We start from the raw sequence: 23,933 nt of genomic DNA, 5'->3' as shown, positions 1-23,933 counted from the left end.
GCACTGTCTGGGTTTGGGGTGATTACAGGGGGTGTATGCTTATATGTGTGTGCTGTTTCAGTTTATGTGGAACAGCTGGTGAAAGTGCCTTTGAAACTTTATTGGATATATGGAATATTTTAGGTTTAATGAGGTTTGTGCAGTGATTTTTATATAAGTGGGGACTGATACTCAACAGGGTGGATGAAGGGGTTACATTGTTACATTGTAATGGTGAGTTTTTTAGTAATATGTAAAGTAGTCAGGGAGCTGTGCTTGGTAAGAAGGATAGCGTGAGACACTGTATACTGGTGGGGACTGGTGAAGTTAGGGTATGGGATGCTTTAAAGGAGAGCATATTTAGATGATGAGGAGTTAAGTACATTTATTGTCAGTTATGGTAATAGGAAGATTAAAGAGATTGTTATTGGTTACCCAGGTTTGGCATGAGGAAGTTGTTGCAGACTGGTAGTATTGTATTCGTGGAGGTCAAGGTATTTATCAATTCTAATAATTTGGTGATGTAACAGGTTACTATTGCTTAGTTAGGTTTTGGTGGGAAGAAGTTGTTTTGGATTGGTCGCATGTTTGTGAGAGTGGGGCTATGATAAGAAAGAAATGAAAATGCTAAATCCTTCAAGGATCATCTAAAATAACAACTGATGGACTCCTGGCTTTGTTCATGATCTGCCCCTGGCTAAACTAAACCCCAATCCAACATCATTTACACTAAACAAAACCACTTAGTCCAGTTACAAGGAGTTTTTTTTCATATAATTAAGTACTTAAGGCCAATCTAAGTACTGTACTTCATCTGACTACAATACCATAACATTTATGAAATCTAAATAGAATAGCAACAATCACGTGACAAACCACAACCAATTAAAACACACCAACCTTGAAAAAAAATCACTTAATATTCTAAAAATCATTTCATTTTATCCCTTTCCCTTAAAAATACCACTGATCAAAACAGCATCATTAATACCAGACCATTTATCCACCTCAGAAACAAAGATGGCAATATAATTAATTCTAGTTTAAATAACATGTTATTCCAGTTCTCCCTTTAAGACTTTTCCATTTTCTCCAAAATAAAAAATATTAAAATCAATACTATTTACTCTACATCTTGCTATGGTACTGTTGACATCCTTTTTAACCAATAGCATACAAATGCTAATAAATTCTTTATTTAACATTTTTACTAGCCTTTCAAATATAAAAAAGCTAGAAAAGGAAAGATGTAGCCATATAAATAACACCAAAAGTATTTCACTATGTGAAAATATTGCAGTAAATAATTTTTCATAAATAATTTCAAATCCTTTATCTAATAAAACATATTTACATAGTTTAATATATCTGCCCTGCTTATAAAAACTGCAGTGGAACATGCCTGGGAACCAACCATTGGTTCCTTTACCCCTATTACTTTCTAAACTATTCTTAAAATTATTACCACTTTAAAAATTAATCTGGGTTGAACTCATTGCTTCCTACAAGAAGAGTACAGTCACCAGGAAGGCAGAGGTCATGTGTATCCTGTAAGGGTATATTCATCTTTATCTAAGGCTATCCTGTATTCCTGAAACAAGCATGCTTGTCACTGTTTTCAAAGTCTAATTTCTGAAGTCGTGGTAAAGATGCATAAATAAGACTAAGGCAGCATGGCAGTGAAATGGTCAGCATGCGATGTACACTGCTGAAGTTATGAAATGTTTTTTATTAAAAGTTTAAAAAAATGATATATATCCCATGTTTACATTAATAATGCAAAAACAGAATGTGATGCTGTTTTGTTGTGAGTGGTGTATTCAAGCAGTGGGTAAAAAAATTGCTTTAAAACATGATGGGTAATGTGAAGACATTCTGCAATAGAAATTCTCTTTAAGTAAATCAGACTATTGCCTATATTTTCATACCTGCATTTATTTCATAAAAGCTGTGTGACCTACAGGTGAACAAATGGGGCCATCTTATACGAAACATTAGGGCACACAGTGTTGCCACTGATATTTGCCATCTAACACAAATGGCATTGTAAATCAATATTGTTTTGAAATATTGTGTACTTGTTATATGCATGATTTGTATAGATACAACAATAGAAAAAACAGCAACAGGTTGCCTCTTCTTGTTATATATCATTGGAAAGCTCTTAAACAGGTGAACAATTCCGTCACTGATCTTGCAGACTTACAGAGACATAACCCTTTGTTTGATTATAACACTAGTATTTGTTTGGTAAACAAAACAGGTTTTCATTCATAAATCTGCAATATAAAGCCAGTATTTAAAGAAAGAAATCTATACTAACACCAGTGCATAGCGCATTATCTACCAAAGAGTTATCAGATTTTACAGCCTTTTTTTAATTAACATTATTTATCGAATACAGTAAATCTGATGAGGTGTATTTGCAGTGCAGGATCTTGGAGAAAAACTCTCAGGAAGAAAGTAATGTCCTGCGTTAAAAGATCTCAGGAAGGAAAGGTGTTAATTAGCCTCCTGCTATTCAGCATTAAATCAGTTAATCTCAACGTTATCTATTAATCCATTAAAGAATAAGTTCTACTTGTAATAATTACTTTTTGTATATTAGAACTATCCACAGTGTATCGCTGACATGTTTTTTTTTAAATCCTGTCATACGATACATTATTAATAACTAATGCTTTTTAGAGTAGGTGCAAAAGAATAGATGGCTAATAAACATTTCATTAATGACATCATCGAGCAATGCCTCTGGATATTGTCTATCTAAAAACAATTGTTTTAAAACCATCATCTCTCCCTTAAAAATCTTATCATCTGACACCAAGTGTGATAATCAAGAATACTGACTCTTAATAAAGTTCCATTTAACCCTAAGTGAATGGTTACTATGGGGTCTATGACATGGCATCGAAAAGGCCTTTCATTGAACGGCTTAATAATCGAAAATTGCATTAATAAAAGTCGATTTTGTGGGGGGCACAAAGCTAAATATATGTACCAACTTTGAGATCGTACTATGGTGAGGAAAGGGCAAATTTTCAGATTTTCACTGTACAGCGATCTCATAAAACCAACTTTTATTAATGTAATTTTTGATTATAAAGCCGTTCAATGAAAGGCCTTTTCGATGGCGTGTCATAGACCCGGTACTATGAAAATTTTCAAAAGAACTAGAAAAAGTTAATTTTCTAGAAATATTAGAATGCAATTGATTAGAAAGGGTGTCAACAGAAATTGTTACATTTAAAAAAAGTAACCCTAGTGGTAGAGAATTGATATAAAAACATGCAAAATACTTGTGGAAGATTCCAATTATGATAAAATCATGTCTATCATACCCATCCTTCCAAAAAAGAAAAATATCATCCAAATAAGTCAAATAAATAATAATATCCTGAAAAAAATTACATTTCAAAACTTATTCAATCTCCCTTTTACATAAAATGAAATTAGCAAAGATGGGAAAGATGCTGTCCCCATCACTACACCCAACCTCTGTTTAAAAAAACACTCCTCAAACATAAATAAATTATTGGATAAAGTACATTCTATGAATCTGAGCAGTAAATTAATTTCTTTGTCAGGAAGGAACTTAGTATTTATGAAAATGTCCCAAAACCAACACATTGCAGTTTTTGTGAATCCCTGTATATAAAGCTTTAATATCTGCTGTGAAACAATATGGTCGAAGAAGAGCATACCACATTATGTAGAATACCCAAAAATGCAATGAATCTTTTAAAATTTGTAGAAAGAAATTCAAAATGCTTTTTAATTTATTTTCCAAAAAAATACCAAAAGGTTCAGTTATAGTATCTCCTGCAGTAATAATAGGCCTCATAGGGATTAAGTGAGTCTTTATGAATCTTAGAACTATCAAACATGTAAGGGACCATGGAATAGTCCACAGATAAAAATCAAAATATGATTTACTAATTTAACCATAAAAAATTAAATAATACAGCTATAATTCAATATTCCTATAAGCAATAGTAAGTTATTTTTTTAGAAATGATCTTATAAAATTAATAGTTGTACAACAACTCAGTCATTTTACTTGAATATATAACTGGACTCATAAGAACCCCACCTTTATCCGTTTTCATCACCCAAATGAAGGAGGTCATGAGAAGGTTGTGTAAGAATATCCTTTTCATTCTTACTAAGATAATAAAATACTTGGAATTCTTTTGTTTAAATAATTTACAAATATCCTCTTTGTTAGATTACGGAATTTCCATTTTAAAATAGTTATTAGACATTAGACAGGCTAAAGAGTAAAATAAATCATGTTTCATTTATGCATAAAAGACAGTTGAGCAGAAAGGTAAATAACCTTGTTGGCCAAGCATAAAAAGACAGTTTATTAAAAAGAAAAGATAAGCATAAAGTGTGCAGACAGAATGTTCTTTTCTCAAGGAAAAGATCAGCTACAGAATGTTCCTTAATGAACCACAGACAAAGTCTGACACCAAGGTTAGAAAAAGTAAATAAAGGAAATTTACGAGACTAAAAGCAATATAATATGCTGTGTTCAGGATGACAGTTAAGGTTAGTAAGTTTGTTTGACCTGTTACTTCAGAGAAGATGACAAACCCTCAAGCCCGAGTACAGAGAACAGATCATCTAGAGGCTATGTCAGTTTACATTGTTCAGGACAATCAGAACAATGTGCAGCAACTTGAATTGTTTATCAGTACTGTTAATGGAGACAGTATTCGGATATTGTGAACATCTAATAAAATCTTATTAAACGAACTACAGTGTTTGGAGAATTCATTCTGAATGCACAAGACTTGGTCCATAAGGGAGAGACTGACACCTATTCAGCACAAGCTTTGGTAATTAAGACTTTTGTTTCTCAGTCTCATTGTATACAGTGTTTCCAGCTAACTATGATACAGTACAGTATTTTCAAATCTTACAATGGTGCCTGACGTGACCTGCTGTCTGGGGAGAGAGATATACTTCTCGCAATCCAGCAAGCAGCTGTAACCCCTTCACATCCAGTTTCCAGTACTGCATATTTTCTAAAGTTCACAGTAACTGTTTATACAGCAGAAGCAAGAGCTTATTAGCAGCAAATGTTTATTCATGCAGAAAAATGTGTGTTTATTTTAATGCAGAAAAATGTAAATAAAGTCAGCACTGCAAGTAATGCTGCCAGTTTATAAATGTTAAAATTGAATTTCATGCAGAAAGAAATGTAAATGAAGTCAGGGCAATAAGCAATGCTATCAGATTAGAATTGTTAAAGATGCAAATGTTATTTTAAGGACCTGATACTAAAACCAGCTTGCATAAGAAATGAAAAAAAGGTTTAAAAGGCCTAACTATAAAAAGGAAACTTCAACATTAAAGCAGGCCTTCCTTTATTTCATCAGCGACTGGAACAACAGTTATTTCTTCAATGTTTGTTTAAAGTTAAAGCAAGTATGTATGTATTCATGTTTTCAGATTCATGTTAATTTGTACAGCAGTAGTAGTTTTAGTTTATCTGTGTTCAGATGTATTTCAGTTTATTCGTGTTCAGGTAACACTGTCAAAATGTTCTAATGTTTCTGACAATTGTACAATATTATTAGTTAGGCTATAACATGTACCAGTTTCAGTTATGTTTTTATCTGTGTTTAGTTAACACTGGTAAAATATATTATTTTGGTTTATTAGTTTCCAGAATGTACACAGCTATTTTTAAATGTTCAGTAGATGCTAATGTAAATATCAGTCAAATTTCAGAATATGACATTCATATTCAGTTATGTGTTCAGTATAGTATATTTCAGTCAAATCTCAAAATACTTTACATTATTCAGTCATTAGTAAAGGGTAAAGCGACAGACTTATTTGTAACAAGCTTATTACATTATTCAGTCATTAGTAAAGGGTAAAGTAACAGAATTATTTTTGTTACAGGCTTATTATTTACATAATAGGTAGTAATAGTTATTCAATGCACACAAGGCATAACAGGGCAGGCTTAATTTGTTAATTAGTTTACAGATTACAGTGCACTTTACATTAGTAAGTAATTAAGGACACTAACAGACAATGGAATGGTATAGACAAAATACAGAAAGTATAGGTTTTATAATTATTATAGCTCATAAATATTCACAAAAAGGTAAGTAGCATTATAAAACAAATTTAAATAAAATGTATAGACACATGTTAACACAGAATATGGTAATTATGCTTCAAGACCAGTTATAAAGTTATCCTTTTAGTGCAGATTTCAATTAGCCTTCAGAAAATAGCCATCATGCTTGATAGGCTATACAATACGTGGCAGAAAAAGTTACCAAGGAGGGGATTTCCTCTATACTGAATGCAGTAAAAGAAAATTAAGGTAAAAGGTATAACTGAGGTGAGCCAAGTAGGCTCAATGGTTAAGGCAAATCTGGCAAAAATCCAAGACATGCAGGAAAATGCTGATAAAAGGGCACAATGCAAAGTTGCCAGTCCAGTCCAGGCAACAAGGTTATAAGTAGCTAACAAAGTACAACCATCAGCTACTAAGTTATGTAGGTTTTCAGGAAATTTGGCTTATCATAAAGTATAAGTTTTAAAAACTTCAGCTGCAGAGAGTGGCAGTTTCAGAAAAGCATGGTACAGTATACAAATACATTTTTCAGGACCTCTTCCTCCAGCAAAAGGGGGTTAAATAATGTACACGTTTTAAATATATCACTCATACATGATAAACTTAGACTTAAATACTTTAAAGACTATAAATCTAGGTAATATGAAATCAAATCATAAAGTTAAGAAATTTCAATCCAAACAGGCCATAAATGCTCAAGTGACACCTAGCGGTCAAAATTAAAACTGCAAATTTATTCATATCATAAAGTTAATTCAAATCATAAAGTTAAAAGACTTCAATCCAAACAGGGCATACATGCTCAAGTGACACCTAGTTGTCAAAATTAAAATGGCAGGTTTACAAAATATTTTTTTTTTATTTTCAAATTATAAATCAAGTAGAATAAAGCTAAATACACTAGTTAGCAATACAAATGTAAGGTAACTACAGACATAGGTCCCAGTAGACTTTCGTCAGGGACCTCAGGGGCAACTGTTAGATTAGGGTTTTCCATTTTAAAATAGCTATTAGTCATTAAACATGCTAAAGAGTAAAATAAATTGTTTCATTTTTGCACAAAAGGCAGTTAAGCAGAAAGGAAAATAACCTTGCTGGCCAAGCATAAAAAGACAGTTTATTAAAAATAAAAGATAAGCATAAAGTGTGCAGACAGAATGTTCTTTTCACAAGGAAAAGATCAGCTACAGAATGTTCCTTAATGAAGCACAGACAAAGCCTGAGACCAAGGTTAGAAAAAGTAAATAAAGGAAATTTACGAGACTAAAAGCAATATAATATGCTGTGTTCAGGATAGCAGGGCAGTTAAGGTTAGTAAATTTGTCTGACCTGTTACTTCAGAGAAGATGACAAACACTGGAGCCTGAGCACAGAAAACAGGTCATCTAGAGACTATGTCAGTTTATGTTGTTCAGGGCAATCAGAATAATGTGCAGCAACTTGAATTGCTTATCAGTACAGTTAATGGAGACAGTATTCGGATATTGTGAACATCTAATAAAACCTTATTAAATGAACTGCAGTGTTTGGAGAATTCATTCTGAATGCACAAGACTTGGCCCATAAAGGACAGACTGACAAGTATTCAGCACAAGCTTTGGTAATTAAGACTTTCATTTCTCAGTCTCATTGTATACAGTGTTTCCATATAATTACGATACAGTACAGTATTTTCAAATCTTACACTCTTCTACCAATCTTTCCAATAAATAAAATAAAGCTTGGAGGGAGGATTAATAGGACTACATCTACATTAATTTTCAGAAGAAGATGGACTACCTTCATTAAGAAATTGCATTTTTTAATAAATATTTTAAGTTCCATCAACACATCAATGTAAATTAAATTAAAGCCCTTATTAAATAAGGAAAAATGTGGGTGGCCACGGTGGTGCAGCGGTTAGCATTGCCACCTAACAGCAAAACATTCTCTGGTTCGATCCTTGGCTGGGGTGCCTTCTGTGTGGAGTCTGCATGTCCTCCCTGTGGTCGCGTGGGTTTCCTCCAGGTGCTCCAGTTTCTTCCCACATCCCAAAGACATGCTGTAGGTGAATTGGACACTCTAAATTTTGCCCTAGGTGTGAGTGCGTGCGTGTGTGTGTGTGTGTGTGTGTGTGTGTGTGTGTGTGTGTGTGTGTGTGTGTGTGTGTGTGTGTGTGTGTGTGTGTGCCTTCTGTGGAAGGTTGAGCACTGGGCTTGCAACTCAACACCATAAAAGTCCACTGACAATCATGAGCGGACAGGTGATCCGCTGTGGCAACCCCTAACCGGGAAAAGCCGAAAGAAGAAGAAGAAGATTAAATAAGGAAAAATGTATGTGGATGTAACAGAAATACCTCTCAACTTGTAAATGTTTACACTAGGACACTAATCAGTTTCATTAGAACTGCACAATGCATTCAAAACTATTTCATAACCCATTCCTACCGCAACATGACTAACAGCCAATTTTTCCATTGTCTCACTAGATAATTGTCCTTGCATTAAACTTGCTTCATTTAGCTAATCATTCTGAGAACATACTTCTCTAAATAATGTTTGCTACTACCGTTGTTACTATTAATATGGGTAGAATCGTGTGATTCAAAAGAATCCAAGGTGTCTAAAGGGACACAATACACGGTTGTACTGAAACTCTTTTACGACTAAATTAATGCAAATTATAGAGTTCAGAAGAATCTTTCCCTTCATGATGTCCCAATGATCATTTACTTTTTGACAACAGATAAGCCAGTTAACTTGGATATTAATTTTGGTCCCTTCACATTTTTTTTCCATTTTTATTTAAATCCATGTTATCCTCCCAACTTATTTAAAACATTATTATAATCATCTTTATAGCAAACAAAACAAAGTCCTCGAGAACAAATTTGTTTAAAAACCTCAATTTTCATATATAATTTGTCCAACATATGTTCAGTTTGATGTTACTCTCCACAAATTCAAAACCAGTTTTCTGTTAAAGAACACCAAATGTTCATCATAGCATCAGACCCAATGATAGTACCAGTGGAAAATTTAAACAAACATAGGACTTCAGGAGCTATTTTCAATCTAAGACATTCCCTGAGACAGTCACTGTCCATCTGCAAATATTTGTATTTATACATTTTTTGCTAAAAAAAAAAGTATGACTATTGTCTGAGTGAAGACTGTTCAGATTCAATGTTATTATTAGAGTTTGTATTATTAAACCTCAGTACTCTGTAAAGCATGAATTTCAGTCCTTCCATGTAGAACTAGAGAACAATTGCATGTTGCCCTTCACACCAGATACAGATTCACTATCAGTTACCTTGCCCAATGACACATTAATTAAAACTGGTCTGCTTTTTTTCTCTCTACATCATTCTCCACCCAACTATGCTAGCCTTAATTTTTATCTCTACTGACAGCTTTGTCTTCTTCTCAGCCAATTTCCATCTTACATCTTTCCAATTCTGCTTTCCACCCAACTTTTACTAAATCTGTACACTGCCAAAGATTACTACAGATCATCTATTATAATACATTCATTGTAGTTAACATCAGTGATATTTTTTCTTCATACCATGGATAGTCATTGCATTCTTATAATTTTCTTTTGGTGTTAATACTTTTATGTGCTTAGAATTTTATGTAAATGACCTATTTCTGTACTATCATTGAACTTTTCTCCTTGAGCCTCAGCTGAACAGGGGCAATCTTGTTTGCCCAACTGGACTGTCCTAGAAAGCAAATGCAAGTAAATAAATAAATAGTGTTACAGCAGCAGTGGAGACAACAACTATCTACCAGAAATAAAAGACCATATACTAGGAGGCACAACACATCAAAAATAAATCCTGGATCAATCAAAAACAGCAAAGGCAAAAGCTTGATGTTACACCTTTAAAGCAATTTTGCAGGTGGTTTTGCACACCATACCCTTGCTACTTATATACAGTTACACAGAGACTACTGCACCTTGGGAAAGGAAGGAATTTTTGGGGTACTGTAACCTTGGACTTAGTATACATATTCCCACTCATTCACATTTGCAATAAATCTGTTCTGAGAGTCAAATTTATAGCTCACAGAGTTTTCACAGGTTTACATAAGCAATGCACAGAAATATTGTTGGATTAATTAAGAGATGTAGGATTTGCTGAGTGGGAACATATTTAAAGGTTTATTTATTGATATATATATATATATATATATATATATATACACACACACACACACACACACACACACACACACACATTTTTTTGTTCCATTCTCTTCTTTTTACTTGATATAAGAATCAACGGGGCTGATAAAGTGTGGGCTTTCAAACTATATAACTTTTTTGTGGTATGCGATGTTGAGAATTGATGTTTATAAACTGTAGTACATTTATGTTCTGATCACCATTAAATACTTGCACAGTTGTCACTGTTAGTGAAGAGAAAAGTAACAGTGGATTTTAGAAAAAAAATTCCACTCAGTGCCTATGGATTTAATGTCTTAAGAAGACAATCTTGTTTTATATGCTCAACTTGTTCATTTTTATACCCATTAGGCATCTTACATAAACAATGAGCTTTTTTATTTTCTAAGCCCATTTTTCTAAGCTCAAGTAATCCTGCCTCTTTGAAGGCAGGCACCTTTGTGAAGTCACTAGTCCATACTGGGGTCTATCACAGACAGTGCACTTTGAGCACATGTTCTTACCCATTTCCCCAAAATGACACATGCAGGCAAGCTATATTACTCTTCTCCATGTCAGCTCCAACAGGTGTGCCAGGCTGCTTACTGAATTTGGGTCACCTGGGTTGTAGTCAGGGCTTTGTCCCTCAGTGTCAGTGCAGCCAGTTAGGAACCTTGGCTATTCTCAGCATCTCTCTATCATGTATAAGTTCACAGCAGGACAGAGTATAGCAGACTTTGTTAACACAACAAAAAAACCCTCAGAGAGCTTTCAGTACACTTGAAGTCCAAATTATGCACCTGGTCCAGGGAGTCTGTGCCTGTCTTCCTGTACTGTAGTATCACTGATAGCTGCATTGCCATCACAAACAGCCTGTTGTACCCTCTGTGACATCTGGCCAATATCCCACTGGACTGTCACCAATTAATGTGATGTCCGACCAATATCCCACCGGACTGTCACTGATTAATTTGAGGTCCCTTACTATCCTGGGTCATTAACTAAGGAGCTACAATCCTCACTCCTGACTCCAATGTGAGAATGTCACTTAAACAGGAGTAATAGTTCACAATTTTCCTCAAACAGCACAACAGGAAACCGTTCTATCTTTCCAGGGACTGGATTATATACATCTGTCCACCCCAATTTAATTTACTTATTATGCACTTCAGAACAATGTGTCCTAGTTTAATACATTGTTCTGAAGTGCACTCACACTCAAAGTAAATTTAAATATCACACATCCAAACACTTCTAGGAAAGCCTGACACAGGTTTCCAGCTGTGCCCCTTCCCCAAAATAATACGGTAATGCTGCCACCAATCAGAGTGTCTTCATGCCTTTCTAAAGGGGTGTCCAATTATGAAAATTAAATATCAAAATAAATGATAGCTATGACCAGAACAGCCAGGCCTTCGAGGGGACCTGGGGAGTATCAAACGGGTATAAACACTCTCTAATCTCTAAAGAAAAACACTGATTTCTAGCCACAATGAAAAGTAATGAAAAACATTTAATTATAAGTAAATTGATTACAAGAAAGTAAATGAACAGTGTTCAATAAACACCAGAATTCATTCACCAGAAATGTAAAATTAAACTGTAGCATACAAGTCCATCATTCTAGAAAAACTCTATATGAATAATTAAACTTTTCTAATCTAACTGAAAAATGCTGTCCCTGATCTAGTCTAAAACATAATAGAAAGGCAAAGATAGGCTTACAGTTTTTTGGTGAGTCCTCTTTTCTTCGGGTATCACTGCACAGCACTGTAACTGATTGCAACTCTTCACAAACTGCTCAGCACTTGACTAACTGCACAGCTTAACAGTCTCAACTGCCTTATTTTAAAAATAACAGTCAGCTGTGACAACATGCGCAATTAGAAAAGTATCAAAACACTGACAGATTCTTTAAACATTCTGTTTAAACAGGGAAATACTCAACATTTTAAAACTTATTTACATTTTCACAATTAGGCATGCTGGCATACAACTCAATCTGAGAATATGCACAAATCACCTGCCAGACAAGCTAACACAGATGACAGTGTTTTCATTTTCTTCACACCTCCCTCCCATGACTCAAGCACTATTTTCAAGTGACCCTTGAAAACCAATGCTTGAGAAAAATGGGTCTGTCAGGGAATATCAACCCACTCCTCTCTTGGGCAATTCATTTGCATTAGCATTATTAACCACACTGCAGCATTTTTCTCCTTCTGAGGAAACTTGGCTGAGCACAGCCCTCACACCACAATTTGATGCATCTACCTGTATAATAAATTCTTTATTGCAATCTGGGCTGGCTAACACAAGGGGTCCTCCCAAAATCTCTTTAAGTTTATTGAATGTCTGTTTACAATTTGTGGTCCTCACTACCTTGACTGATTTATTCTTCCTAGTTAGGTCAATAAGGGATGCAACTATGATACTGTAACTGGACACATATTTCCTCTACTACCCTGCTGTCCCTAGCAATGCTCTCACTTGTTTCTTAGTAACAGGAACTGGCCACTTTTGAATAGCTTCCACAATGACAGGTTCTGGCCTAATTTTACCACTTCCCACTCTGAGTCCTAAGTAAGTGACCTGTGCCATACTCACTTGATACCTACGGGTTTAAGGGTTAATCCTGCCCTACTTAATCTATCCAACACCTCCCACACATGTTGGTCTGCAAATGCCTGTAGCTTAGTCTTCAATTTAGAGTTTAACCTCTCCACAAGACCATTAGTCTGGGGATGGTAGGGGGTGGTCTTTAGATGTTTCACCCCACAGCACTTCCACAGACAAGTCAGCAGGTTTGACATGAAGTTGGCACCTTGGTCAGTCAATTTCTACCTTGGAAAACCTACCCTGAGGAAAATTTCAAACAAAGCACTTGCCATCTTTTCTAAATCAATATCACCTGCAAAAGGAATATTAGGGACTTTAGCTAGAAGTGGCAGATGGTAGTATCTAGGCTCTACCAACTGCTGCATTACCTCATCTTCCAGCCCTCCCTTAGGAGTCCACTTTCTACACAACAAACCTTCCTTCTTTGCCTTAATATCCCCTTCCCAAGGAATATCAGAGACTATAGCTAGAAGTGGCAGATGGTAGGCGCTAGGCTCTACCAGCTGCCATACTACCTCACCTTCCAGCCCTCCCTTAGGAGTCCACTCTTGATACAACAAATGTTTGTTCCCATAAACAGACTCCCCCTCTTCCTTGAGCCTCAGGTACTTCCTTAACTATCTCCCTCAAGATTTGTATTGTAGGGTCCAAACATTAAGCCTATGTCAACTGTACATATGTGACCCTCCCAAGCTCCCCTTCCACAGGAAGCCTGGTATCTTCCAATAGCTATATCTCATTGTCACTCTGGGTATCATCACTCCCCTCCATCCTTGCATTTACTGTGTCCAAGGGAACATCAGTACCTTCCAGCAGCTGCATTTCACTTTCAGACTAACTACTACAGGATAGCTCTTCTCTGAAACAGCCACCACACTAGTCTCAGTTTCATGTATGAGATCTGTCTGAGTCTCTCCCAGACTTCTGGACCTACATGCCTTTCTCTGAGACTGACTATGTGTCACTGCATGCGCACAAGGCACTGCATCATCATAGTCATTCCCTATCAGGACACCTGCAGGAATATTCCGAAACACAACCTCCCCTTCCACAGGAAGCCTAGTCACTTCTGACTGCTGTGCCTTGCTGTTACTCTGGATACCACCACTCACCTCCATCCTCACGGTCACCATGTCCAAGGGAGCATCAGTACCCTCCAGCAGCTGTGGCTCACATTCAGACTTACTGTTACATGATAGCTTCTTCTCTGAAACAGCCACCACACCAGTCCCAGCTTCAGGTATGAGATCTTTCTGGGTCATTCCCAGACTACCAGGCCTACAAACCTTTCTCAAAGCCTGACTGCATGTCACTGCATGTACACAAAGTACTGCATCATTAAGGTAATTTCCTGTCAGCACATCTGCAGGAATATCCTCAAACACACCTACTTACTTGCTTCCTCTTCCATCCTCCCAGTCAAGATGGACCCTAGCCAAAGGTATTTGGAATGGGGTTCCTCCCAATACTCTGACTGGATTGGACTGCCTAGATAAGTACTGTTCTTCTCTAACCACTACAGGCCTCACAATGGTTGTATCAGAAGCTGTTTCCCTTTTAGCAGTTACCTATTTACCATCTACTAGGATAGGATATACATTTTGGTAATAATATGGCACCCCAATTGTTTCTAAACAACTTACCACTGGCAGTTTGTCATCACCACTTGCTAGCTCCCTCACCTTTTGCTTCTCACCTTTCTCACCTTGCCTTGATGGACATTTGACTGCTATGTGTCCCCTCCGGTTACACTTGAAACATCTAATCACTAACCGTGCACTTGGATTAGTACTTCCCCCATCCATTACTGGAGTACTCTGCTGGAGTGGTTTAGACTGCCCCTCATGCATTCCCTTATGTCCATGTACAGCACTGGGTGTCCATCTCCTATGCAGTGGTGCTCTGCTTGCCAAGTAGAGATCCCCTTTTCCCCCCAACTCATCTGCAGAGTTGCACTCAAGGTCTGCTAACCAGACTCTCATGCCATCAGGCAAAGTACTGAGGGTGTGTTCTTTCATCAAATGGTCTGTCAGTCCCTCAAAAGTGGTGACCTGCCTTGTGCCTATGTTCACAAAACATTTTTCTATATGCCTCAGGTGTTAGTTTAAAACAATCTAGAAGAAAGTTCTTAATTTTAACATAATTCAATCTACATCAGACAATTTTGACATGGCCTGAACAGCTTTACCATGGAGTAAGGGAGTCAAGAGCTGAACCCAGAGCTCACGGGCAGTATCATTTTGTCTATATACCCTTCAAAAATATGAATAAAACTATCAAAATCATCCTTATCCCTGTACCGAGGAAAACGTTTACTTACTGACCTTTACAGCTTCTGGGGTCTGGTTATTCCCTTCCCCATTACCTCCATGACCTTCTCGAAGGGTAAGAAGCTCCACTTCATGCTGGTGCTTTCTTTCATTTTCCTCCGCTTCTGAGCATCTGGCCCCCAGTTCATAATGAGGCTGCTTCTCCCTTTCCTCAGCCACCTGTCACTGGGCTTCCAAGCGCAGTCTCTGCTAATTCCAGTTCAAGATGTTTGGTTTCCAATTCATATTGACGCTGTCCTTCCTCAGCCTCCAGATGTCACATTCTCTTCCTTTCTTCAGCCTCCAGTTCCAGTCTCCTTAACACTAGATGGATTCTCAGGTCTTCTAAATAAAATGTGGACTGTCTTATCTCGGCAGGCTGCACATCACCAACACCAAACTGATTATTCTCCGAACAGCTGGTCTGAGCTGCGGCTGCAACCAAGGCTGAAGTCATTGCTTCTTTGGTTCTTTGATTCTCTGGCTTCACACTCCTTAGTCAAATGGATCTTTGTCAGCTTGCTAAAATCTTCTGTTGACATCCTTGCCTGCTATCCCTGACTATGTAACTGAAAAAATAAATAAATAAACTGTGGTGGACTGAAATTCTGAATGTTTACCTTGTTGCTGTCAAGAGTGCACACCTTAAGGACAACTACCCACAGGCTACTGGAATCCAATTAAAAATCCCACACCACTGCCACTAATTAATGTGACATCCATCTAATATTACACTGGACTGCCACCAATTAATGTGACGTCTGGCCAATATCCCACCGAACTGCCACCAATTAATTTGACATCCCTCACCATCCTGGGTCAGTAACTAAGGAGCTTCAGTCCTCACTACTGACTCCAATGTAACTGTCACTTAAACAGGAATAATATTTCAAAATTTTCCCCTAACAGCACAATAGGAACATGTTCTATCTTCCTGGGACTGGGCTATATACGTCTGTCCACCCCAAATCTATCTTCTTATTATACACTTCAGAGCAATGTGTCCCAGTTTAAGACCTCTGAAACACTCACATGCAAAGAAAATTTAAATCTCACACATCCAAACACTTCTAGGAAAGCCTGACACAGATTTCCAGCTGGTTTCCTTCCCCAAAATACTATGGTACTGCTGCCACCAATCAGAGTGCCCTCATGCCCTTCTAAAGGGGTGTCCAATTGTGAAAATTAAACATCAAAATAAATAACTATGACCAGAGCAGCCAGGTCTTCAAGAGGACCTGGAGAGTATCAGACAGGTATAAACACTCTCTAATTGTTAAAGACAAACACTGATTTCCAGCCACAATGTAAAGTAATGAAAAACATTTAATAATAAGTATAATGATTACAAGAATGTAAATCAATAGCATTCCAGAAACACCAGCATTCAATCACCAGAAATGTAAAATTAAACTGTAGGATAGAAGTCCATCATTCTAGAAAAACTCTATCTGAATCGCTAAATTCTCCTAATCTAACTGAAGAATAATGTCCTTGATCTAATCTAAAACATAACAGCAAGGCAAAGAAAGGCTTACAGTTTTTTGATGAGTTCTCTTTTCTTCTGGTATCACTGCACAGCACTCTAACTGACTGCAACTCTCCATAAACTGCTCAGTACTTGACTAACTGGAGAGCTTAACAGTCTCAACTGTCTTAGGTTCATAGGTACTAGGCTATCTGCCCAAGGGCATATGTAAGCCTAGCCAGAATGTGTTGGCTTTCACCGCCCCCTTAGATTAGTTCCCTGTGCCTCAGTCCAACAGAGCCATTAGTCCTCTGTGCCTCTGTCCAGCAGAGCCACTGCAGTGATCCCCGGGGTAAATTTTCTGTTTCCCATCCACTCGTCAAGGTTTCTCTTGAAGAGTGTTAGTGAGGGGCTCTGCCTAATGTAGATTGGAATCTTGTTCCAAAGCATGGGGAGTCTCTGGGACAGGAATCTATCCCTCCAGCAAGTAATATTTATCGTTATGGTAAGGTTTGGATCCCTAGAGCGTGTGGCTCTTGGGGATTTGTTTTTTTTTTTAGGTGGAGCATGGCCATCAATTCTGGGTTGGACATGGCCTTGTATGTCAGGCAGAGATCACTTCTGAGCAGGTGGTATGCAACCGAGTACAGCTGGAGTTTCTTCAGTCGGGCTGCATAGGGCATCTGTTTGAGGCCAGTAATCCTCTTGGTGAGGTACTTCTGTGGACTTTCCAGCTGTTGCAGGTGTCTTGTAAGGTACATCCCAAATGGGGCATTGTACTCTATGATGGGTCTGATGAGTGATGAGTAGAGGGGCACAATAACCTCTTTTGTTCTAGATACAAACCCTTTTGTGATTAGGTGGGCCACATAGAAAGATTTTCTAACCACCTTGGCAATATGATTATCAAAGGAGAGATTACTATCTACTTGGGTCCCCAGATCCCTTATTTCATTTTCTGTATTTAGAGGGCTACCACGTATGTGGTAGTTCGGGGTTCTTTGTTTTTTCCAAAGGGGATGACTATGCACTTTTTGGCATTTAGCTTGAGGCCATGATTTTGACACCAGATATCTATCTCAGTGAGAACCTTCTGGAGGATGTCTGTATCAATCGGAGAGTCAGTTATGGCCCACAGTTTGCAGTCATCTGTGAACTTGGTCAGCCATAGTCCTCCTGTGCTTGCCTGTACCTCTGAGAAGTATATACCGAACAGGAGGGGTCCCAGGACTGAGCCCTGGGGATGCCACTTGTAACCGATTTAGAGTCGAACCTAGAGCCTGCAACTCTCACCATGTGGGTTCTGTCTGTGAGCCAACTGGCAACACATCTCATGACATAGGGGTTTATGTTCAGGCTGGTGAACTTGTCTATAATACCAGAATGGGAATGGTGTTGAAAGCCTTTGCGAGGTCTGGATAGGCTGTGTGAACCTCCTTTCCCTTGTCTAAAGCCTTGGTAACTGTCTCAAAGAAGTCCACCAGGTTTAGGAGGCATGATCTGCCCTTAACGAAGCCAAACTGGGTAGGGTCTAATGTTTGGAGGTTCCCAATGATGCGCTCCATAGCCTTGCAGACCAGGCTAGTCAGGCTTATAGGGCGATAGTTCCCAGGGTCTGTTGTGGCTCCACCTTTGTGAAGCGAGATAACTGTTACTGTGTGCCACTCTGTGGGTACGTAGCCTGTAGAGAGGCTGAGTTTGAACAGTGTGTTTAGGTGATGAGTTAGTTCATTTCAGAGTTCGTGTAAGACACAGCCTGGGACACCGTCCGGTCCCACTGAAGCTGTGTTTTTGGCTTTGGATAGGGCTGTTTTAACCTGTGTGTCAGTGATTACTGGGGCTCTACATTCTTCTGGCATGGTTATGGGCCCTTTGTGGGGTGAGAGAGGGGGTGAAGTATGCACTAAACCTGTCTGCCAAAATGTTGGCAATATCAGTCGGTTCAGTGTATTTTGTGCCATTCTGCACTAGCTTTGAGCAGATCTGAGAGTTTCCACTTAGGTTCTTGACATAGCTAAAGAATGCTTTGTGGTTATCTTTGGAGTCCTTGGCAATTTTTCTTTTGAAGCTAGCCTTGGATGATTTTATGAGGGATCGTAGTTTCTTGCTGATACTGATCAGGGATGTTTTTCCTTCTTGGGATTTTACTCTTTTCTGTACTAGTTTCCTCCTTCTATTGTATAGCTTGTTTATGGCAGGGGTCATGCAGACTGGTTTCCTTTTCTTGGAGGACTGAGTCTTGGTTTTGCTTGGGATGGCATGATCCATGCATTCCTGCAGGTGCCCATAGAGTGCCTTTGTAAGGGATTCTGTAGGTTGGACAGCATTGTCCTTTAGCATGGGGGCTGTGAACCTTTCCACCTCAGTCTTAAGTAATGTGAAGTTTGCTTTTGAAAGGTTTTTCACGGTGGTTTCCTTGATTGGGGGTGGGGGCAGAATGTGGATATCCAGAGTGATTAATCTATGGTCTGATCTAACCAGCGAGGGGTTGACCTCCGGTGTAGATCCGGTCGCCCATGCTGGTGAGGACCAGGTCCAATATGTTGTCACCTCTGGTGGGGGTGTTGACCAGTTGATCCAAGGAGTTCGAGTTTATAAATTCTAGGAAGCGTTGGGCAAGGGAGTTAGTACTTGAATAGTTCTCCCAGTTAATGTTTGTGTAATTGAAATCACCCAATATTAGGGCATTTGGTAGGACCTTCATATTTTCCAGTGTCTCCAGAAATGTGGAATGGGGCTCCTGGATCATGGCGGGTAATCTGTAGTAAGCTACAATTTGAATTGCAGTTTTGCCTGTTGTTAGTTGCACATGGATGATCTCTGAGGCATTGTGCTGCGTCACTAACCTGGAAGTGTGGGTATCCTTGATGACTATGGTTACACCCCTGCCTTTTGTGTTTTGGTCGGGGTTCTATGGCCGAAAAGTATGGTATGAGTTACAGCCTGGTAGTGCTGGGGTGCTCTCTGGATCCTTAAACCAGGTTTCTGTTACTGCACAGATTTTGATGTTCTCCATACTGAGGAGTGCCTCGGGTGCATGCATTTTGAGGTTTAGACTTCTGGCGTTGAGTAGCATTACCCTTAGTTTTTGGTTACTTGTGCTATTTACGGTGGTGGGTTTGTCTTTTGAGCCTTGCCTAAAAAAGGCACTATGGGGGTGGCAAAAGCCTTGGCCAGTATTTGAAAGCCTAAGGGTTACAGGTGGAAGCCATCTCTTGCGAAGCAATGTGGCTTGTTGAGCATGTCATCCCAGGCGGACAGATACTGGATCACCTTTGAATGACACCAGAAACTTAACCAATTGTTGAAATTGGTCATTTTTTCTTTATACTGTGGCATCATTCTTGGTGAGAGCAGGATGCTACTCAGGGTCAGGGTCATACCAGCTTGGGCTATGTGATCAGATAGCTCTTCCAAGTCTCTTTTCATGTAGTCCAGGGAGGTATGTCTCAGATCATTCACACCAACATGGACAATGACAGAGTCGTATTTGTACTTGTTCTGGAGCAACCTGAGTGCTTGTATTATGTTGCGCATCCTGGCACCTGACAGGCAGCTAACTGTAACTTTCTCCTTGTCCAGCCCAGTTAGTGGGACATCAGTGTGCCTGACTACAGAGTTGCCTATTACTAGTGTGTTGGGTATGTTATTTTGCCTTAAGGGCTGTGATTGCATGGCACACTGATTATGTGAAGTATGTGTTTCATGGTTTGTGATGCGGTGTGGAGGTTGCTTGTGTGTCTGCTTTGGAGGTCTCTGTTGCTTTAGCAGATTTTTATTTAGAGCCTCCGAGTATGTTTTCTTGTATTTATGTGTATTTGCCGGTGTTGGTTTAATAAGTCTATGTGAGACTGGTGGTGTGTTCCAAGTATTTTCCTTCTCCTCTTGACTGTCAGTTCCAGTCTTGGGTTGTGTTTAACAGTCAGCTATTGAAAAAGTTTTTTTCCTGTCAGTCACCTGTTCAAATAATCACCTAGCAACTAGGAACATTCTAATGACATCAACTACTGTTCAGCTGATTCTTCACATTACTTTAGAATCTCCCTCTCAAACGTGCATTTAGAAATGTATCAAAACACTGACAGATTCTTTAAATATTCTGTTTAAACAGGGAGATACTCATCATTTTAAAAATTATTTACATTTTCACAATTAGGCATGCTGGCATACAATACAAGTTAATCTGAGAATATGCACAAATTTCCTGCCAGACATACTAATACAGATGAAAGTGTTTTCATTTCCTTCACACCCTCCATGCTTAATACTCATTCAGATATAGTCTTGAAATGGACATTATGTCTTCTAATAAACTGAGCATTTCATATCTGTTTTTCTTCATCTCTGGATGTGTCTCCCATGTCATGTGTGTACATCAGGGGTCCAAGCCACCAGACCATTTGGTGTGGGTGTTATGTTTTAGCCCAATAACCATGTGCTAGTACATGGTACCTTACTGAAATAACTGTGTCACTTCTCATTTAGCTGCCTGGATTGCTTATTCTGTACTTCTCTATATATATCAAGCTACAATAAGTCCCTAAGTATGGCCTCAAATGTTGATTTAAAAATAACCAGCTATATTCACAGATGCCCTTCACATGGAGTACAAGAACCACTTGAGGACTTCTCATGCACAGGAATGAAAGGTGTGTAAACCGGAAATAGAATCATATGCTCACTACTCCACAGTTAGAGTACTTCAGTGTACAAAGAATGGTGCATCTATCATTATACACTGAACACTGTGCACTGCAGATTGATAGTGATGGAGAAACAATAGCACACGTTTATGGAATGTTGATATGACTGTAGAGCTCAGTTTGTCTAAATATCATGACAACCAAGCAAACAGCATAGTGGCAGAATGACACCAGCAGAAAAAGGATAGGACTTCTCACAAATGCTATCATTCAACAGTGTTGGTCAAGAAGTGCCAGAGGATGTGAGATGCAGTGGATTCAACTGACCTGTAGGCATCATTGTATATGACTGCACACAATACTTTACATGTAGGTGAATATATGTCCTAGAGCACCTGCAAGGGTGCATAGAAACTTCATAATGAGGTGTACAGTACATAGAATATAGCCATTGATTCATGTATCTGGCCAGTATTCTCATACATAGAGTGATACATCAGCAGCACCATAGTCCACTTAGTGTAGTCACACTGGGACAGACACACATGTAAGGGCAGATGAGGATATCACTGCTGCAGCAAACATCACACATACAGTACCAAAATACATATATGGATATCTGGTCCACACATCTGAGCTCCCTGCATCATACTACACATCAGAATGACAGCCACCATTGCCATTTTATTTAAGTCTGCTTCCCTGGGATTGACTATCCTGCCTTGTTATTCTCAACTTTAGGACAATATTGGTGGGTACACAGCATGCCACTGTTTCATCGCTACACCTAATCAGAGCTGTCCAGCAAGATTGTAGATGGCCAATGGATGTTTCCATGCATGGATTATGTGTCCTCATCTAGGTCATTCTGCATATGACATTATTTTCCAATGCTATTGGCAGCAATGAAAAAAATGTAGTTGCAGTGATAAAAGTGCATTCAAACTGCTTCCTGCTTATGAAGTTATAAAATCTGAGACCACTGTGAAAAATGTATGAGTTATTGTCTGTATTCTCAAGTCCTTCATTTACGCCTTTTAAAATGTGTTGTAGCTGTCAGTCACTCTGAGCTGCACATATTATTCCAGGTCTTTCATTATGTCATTGTTATGACTTCACAGAGGGTCCAACGGAGCCCTATCTCATATGTCATCCTGGAAATGTTATGTTACAAAGCTGTCCGACTGTTCTTATTGTTCCTGAATTTCCTGCCTCCTTGCTATGTGTCCTGATTTATGTGATGCATACAACTAGAGTCTCTAATTATTGTGTGGTCACCTGCAACTTTCTTTTCCCCATGAACTCATATTAGTAGACAGATACAATTGCATGGTTGCACTGCAAGCCAGCACCAGCAATATAAAGCCATTCACCTGCGAATACTCTCTTTTTTTTTTGTGAACTGCCATCTTTATTGCCTTTAGTGGTCAATGAAAAGCTATACGGCCTCATTCCCTTTCAGTCTAGCATAGATATGCCTTGATTCAAGTCTACAGAGGATAAGAAATACCACACAGAAAAGGTTTGCATTAAAACATTAAAATGTTATTTAATTCTCAGCTATTCCCTTTTTAATGCATAGTATTACCTACAGGACAAATATGTGGCAAATGAGAGCATCTCCTGGAAATGCTAACTTTTTCGTGGAAATTTCTGAATATAATGTACATTTACAATTAGTTAACAAGTTAAGAAATGCATGCGGTTCTTTACATTCACTTATGAAATGTGTAAATAAAAACTGTAAAAATAAAATGTGTTGGTCTGAATGATTAAGTACAGTGAGGTCACTTCTGTAGAAAAGGGTTACCACCTTTTAAGCAGGCCAAAGTGGGACAAGGGGGTGTAGCCAATATGACACTGGCCACACCCTCTACCATGACATCAACACGAGTGGTGAAGGAGATGCTGTTATGGGTACAACCGTTGGCTGGCTGCTGGAATGGCTAGCTGGCTGGCTGGTTGGCTGCTAGAGTGGCTAGCTGGCTGTCTGGCTGCTGGAGTGGCTAGCTGGCTGGCTGGCTGCTGGAGTGGCTAGCTAGCTGGCTGGCCACTGGAGTGGCTAGCTGGTTGGTGAGAGTAGCAGCTGGCTGGATGGATGTCTGGCTGGATTACTGGCTGGATGAATGGATGGCTGGATTACTGACGGATTGCCAGCTGGATGGATGAATGGATGACTGGCTGGATGAATGGATGGATGGGTGGCTGGATGAATGGATGGATGGATGGATGGATGGATGGATGGATGGATGGATGGATGGATGGATGGATAGTTAGGGGAAAACAAATCTCTGTCTTTTTCTTTAGCAGCTGTAGAAGCACTAAAACTAAACCTCTCTACAGCCATGATCCTTGCAGGGCTCTTTCTGCCCCAATCCCCACCTCCTTCATGAATTGCAGCCAATTGCTGCATGGCACCCAGACCTAACAGGGAATAGCTCTGCCTGCTGGTCGGGGTTGGTTACGTAATTGAATTGCCACGGAAAAGCCGAACGTAATTGTGGCTTTTCCACAGAGATTCAGTGTGATCAAAAAGTGTGACTTTTCAAGTCACACTACTTTGTATAGTGGGCAACAGGATGAAACAGCTCAACCCGTGAGTGTCCTGCTAATAACGGGACACGTGGCAACCTAACATACAGATTTGCAATCTACAT

The sequence above is a fragment of the Protopterus annectens genome, chromosome 7.part0 (genome assembly GCF_019279795.1).
Source record: "Protopterus annectens isolate FY-2018-M chromosome 7.part0, PAN1.0, whole genome shotgun sequence".
NCBI lineage: Eukaryota > Metazoa > Chordata > Ceratodontiformes > Protopteridae > Protopterus > Protopterus annectens.
Note: the sequence above shows the minus strand (reverse complement) of the source record.